The sequence below is a fragment of the Gavialis gangeticus genome, unplaced genomic scaffold, assembly GCF_001723915.1.
Source record: "Gavialis gangeticus isolate Ggan-Ray unplaced genomic scaffold, GavGan_comp1, whole genome shotgun sequence".
Lineage (NCBI taxonomy): Eukaryota > Metazoa > Chordata > Crocodylia > Gavialidae > Gavialis > Gavialis gangeticus.
Window position 1 is genome coordinate 19,788,518 of NW_017728995.1, and position 4,261 is coordinate 19,792,778.

A 4,261-nucleotide genomic window follows, 5' to 3' on the forward strand; every position below is an offset into this window, starting at 1 on the left:
CCTCCCCCTACTCCACCGACAGCCCTGCCAAAGCACCAGCCAATTGAGAGTAAGGTATGTGCAGATCCAGAGTCAGGGCTGACAATTAGCTGGTGGTCAGGCCCAGCCTCTGACTGCACTGGAGTGGTTCAAGACCCCAGTACAGTCTCTGTCTTGAGCCAGTAATCAGCTGATTATCAGCCCTGGTTCCAACCTGCTACACATTTAATTTAAGGCACCATACAAACCAGCCATAAGTTGTTCTACATTATATGTGGAACATTTTTATGGTTGATGTGCCATTTTATGGCACCCTTAGCATTTATACTGTGAATAACATGCAAATGGAAATGCACTAACCTAATCGTCACTTATTCTCATATTAATTTTGTAACCTCAAATTTTGTTTAACAAGCCAAATGTTTTCTAAAGAGCCTCATATTTTGGGATATAAGAATAAGCTCCCCCCTTCTTTTACAATCTGTTTCCTTCTATCTTGCCCTTTACCACAGTGTAGGTTATACATATTTTTTCAGTTCTTGACAGTAGTTTTTCTGACTTGTAAGGTTTACAGTGGAGGCATCCTAGAATTTTTGCTTGGCTATGGCTGGAGTTATCAAAGATTATCCATTCATTTTGTGATATCCTCCAAAAAACGTCACATAAGGTCTCAAATACTTTGGAACGCAAAGTAATTTGAGAGCTATAGGTTTTTAGCTAAAATATTTCATTCATTAGCAGTTTATCCAGGATAATTAAATGTGACATCAAGAAGTAGTACCATTTGATTAATGAGTAGTATACATGATGAAGGAGTTTATCATGGATGTCAGTGGAAATAGGAGTTAAAGTATATTAGTCTTATATTAGGATGAGCCTGATAGCTAAAAAAAAAAATGACAGTGGAAAAAGAAGAAACCACTGTATCCTTCATAACTCAACCCCTCCTATCATTTCTCATTCCTTCCTGAGATGTTGACTTATACTTCCAATCAATCTACAATGTGAGCCTCCATAATCCACTTTCAAATAAGCCAATTTCATGTTTTCAACCACACTGCCCCTAATATTTGGGAGGTGAGCCCTGAAAACTTCCACAGTTTTCTCACTGCCTTCCAACTTGCTTTTAAAATTCTCTTTTGGGTTGATAATTGAGAAGAGCAGAGCATAGTAGAGACCTGGATAACAGTTAGGCTGTTGATGTACAAGCCTACCACACATCTTGCTAACAAGAACATCTCATTGTTTTGTTGCACTTCTTTGTATGCCTTTCTGTTTCCATCTGTTGTTTCTTAGACTGTATGCGCTCTGAGGCAGAGACCATCTTTTTGTTCTATATTTGTAAAATGTCTAATCCTGGACAAAAATGGGGGCTTGTAAGTGTTATGGTAACAAATAAATAATAATAATAATAATACCTAGAGTGCTTGACACAGGAGAGTAAACTTTAAGCTTTGAATATTTCTGTTAGACTAGATATTAAGTCACAGGGAATTCCTGTGCCTTTCCAGCTATAAAGTGTTGCTAAGATGCAGCCCGCCAATGGTTCTCATATGAATACTCAAAAAATAAAGAGGAGAAATTAAGAACATAAAATGATATAGATTATACCATGTATTTGAAACTGTCTGATATACTGGCAATTTATGTAGTACTAAACTTTCTAATCTATAGTATAATTTTCTAGTGTGAGATGAAAGAAAAAATAAAAATTAGTTGTCCATTCTTAGTGGGAGCTACATTTAAATCATAAAGAAACCATGGAACAAGGACAAAGAAAAATATTTTAGGAAAAAAATTTCCGTGATAACATTTAACAGAATTATAATTATTATGTGCCATTTTTCTTGACTGGGGTGAATAATTTTAAGATATGGGCTTTAGAGATAGCTGAGGAAATTCATCACAAATGAGTTTTAGAACTAGATTTCTGTTTAGGAATTGTGAATTAGCATCTGCTTAAGGTTTGTGTGCAAACACTAAAATCTCATTGAATTGATGTCCAAATTATTGACAGGATATCTTATCAGCATTAACCTGCAATGAGCTCTGTCATGGAAGAATAACTACTGTTCAGAACAAAATGTAACCGATGCCTTGAGCATGGGTTTGACAGGCTCACTGATCAAGTATCTTGGAATGGGAGACTGGGATTTTTTCCCCTCGATCTATTCTCTCCCCCCAAACAAAATTAACAACCTGGTATTATCTAGTAAAGATACAAGAGTCAGTGGTTTTTAGAAAGTGCTGTGCTACATTAATAGGCTAAGTCACCAGCGATCACTTTAAGTAACAAAACCAGCAAAGAGAATAGATCTCTCCATATTCTCACTTTATCTAGTACATATTAGAAATGAGGGTCATGTACCAGCACCGACTCTCTTAATACCTCCGAGGCTACCCCAGCCTAAAATGATTGTTTTGAGACCAGCTACATATTTTACAGACGAGGGTCATTCAACTAAATAGCCCCCTAGTTTAAGGATGATGAATATCTATCCTTTCCTTTCCCTCCTCTGCTGAAAGAAGTTGTACAGTGTATATAATAGCACTCATACGTTTTAAATTTTCTATCATTTTGTTACAAATAAGAGCTATAAATCAGAGAATTCATCACTTCTAACTTTATCATGGTACTGTATATATCTGCTGAAGTGTCTCTGTGGGTAAGACATGCTATATGTGCCTAAGAGATCCAGAGAATAATGTTCGCACATCAGTGAACATAAAAGTATCATCAGGTTTTCAGTAGCAATGCTTTTCAGTTGAATAGGCCAGGCTATGACCTCTGTTAAATTTATGAGAAGTGGAGAATTGAGACTACTCCCTGGCCTCAAGTTCTTGAATGATGTGTGAACGAAGAGAATCATTTGGGACCCATACACTAAATATCTGCAATTCAGTGTCTTTTCAGGGTTTCTCTTTATTGCTGATGTTAAGAGCCATGTTCACTGTTACAACCTGTCAAAAGCTCTTTGAAGGCAGTGTGAACCTGTGTACATTACATTAGGAGAGATAACGACTTAAAAACACATTTTGACTTGGCAGGAGGGTCCGGAAGAGGACCCTACAGGTTTGAGTGGCATTCCCACTTGTACCAAACCCTTCCTGTGAAATACCAGAGACAAAGATCCCTTCCTTAATCTTTCCAGTCCTCATTTCCCTGCCTTTAAAAATCTACCTGCTTACTTATTTTGCCAGCCTGCTCTAAGTTATAAGCCCTTCAGGGCAGTATCTGCTATGAAATATTTGAACAACCACTAACAACCGTGGGACCTTGATCTTGGTTTGGACCTGTTCTGCAACCACCACCACTGTGCCGTGTACAAAAAACAAGACTGGTGCTTAATGTAACAGAATGGTTTTTCTGTAGACAGCAGAATGGTTCTGAATATATGAAATGTTTAAAATACCTGATATGAATGAGGCAAACTTAAAACAGAATAACCAGTAGGTATGCCATCATTGTAAGGATCAATTTCTTTTTTAATTAACATTAACGCTGCTGGAAGGGGCCTAGATGGGCTGCCCACTGCAAGCCATTCCAGCAAGCACGTGGACATTTTGAAAGCCATTCAAAGATGGAGGAAGCCTTGGAGAGGTTGTTAGATTTTGTATAGGTGGTTTTCTTTCCTAGAGTTATGTTACAGAATTTGTTTTTAATGCCAATCTGGGAAACTTGGGGGTACTATTTACGCAAGATGTTTGTACCATTTTGGGTCTGCAAAAATCTTTTGTATGTCAAAAAATTTATAGATGCTATAAAGTTGAAGAAAACAATTTAAACAGTTGAAGTTTTACAGCCACTCTGGGGTTAAAAAAGCTGAAATGTATCATTTTATGTCCCCTGTTGCAGCTAGAAAATATAACAGATAGTATTTTTACTTTCAGAAGGTTTACTATTAAACGTAGATAGGCTTAGACTACCTAAGAATACTTAATCTTGGGGTAGAGTGATGGGAAAATACTTCCACTGATGATGTTCAGTTCATGAAGACCTGCAAAATGTTATTTTTATTTATATTGTGCTAATGCCTAAAGCCCCTAACTACCACTGAAATTGCACTGCACTAATGCTATGCAGTAAGAAACAAGCTCTGTCCCAGAGTTTACCATATATTCAAAGTGCAGAAGAAAAGAAGTATTATTCTCTCCAGTTTATATTTAGGAAATTATCCCACATATAGATGAATTCCATTATTTGCTCATTTGTGTCAAATGAAATTTCCACTGCCTCTTGCTATCTGTGTCACACACACACACACACACACACACACACACA

General features: G+C 37.0%; 1 protein-coding gene across 1 annotated transcript in view; it reads right to left on the reverse strand.

The window, feature by feature from the left end:
• SPATA16 (spermatogenesis associated 16) overlaps positions 1–4,261 on the reverse strand; it is a 151,660-nt gene that overhangs the window by 116,820 nt on the left and 30,579 nt on the right. The window lies entirely within an intron of this gene.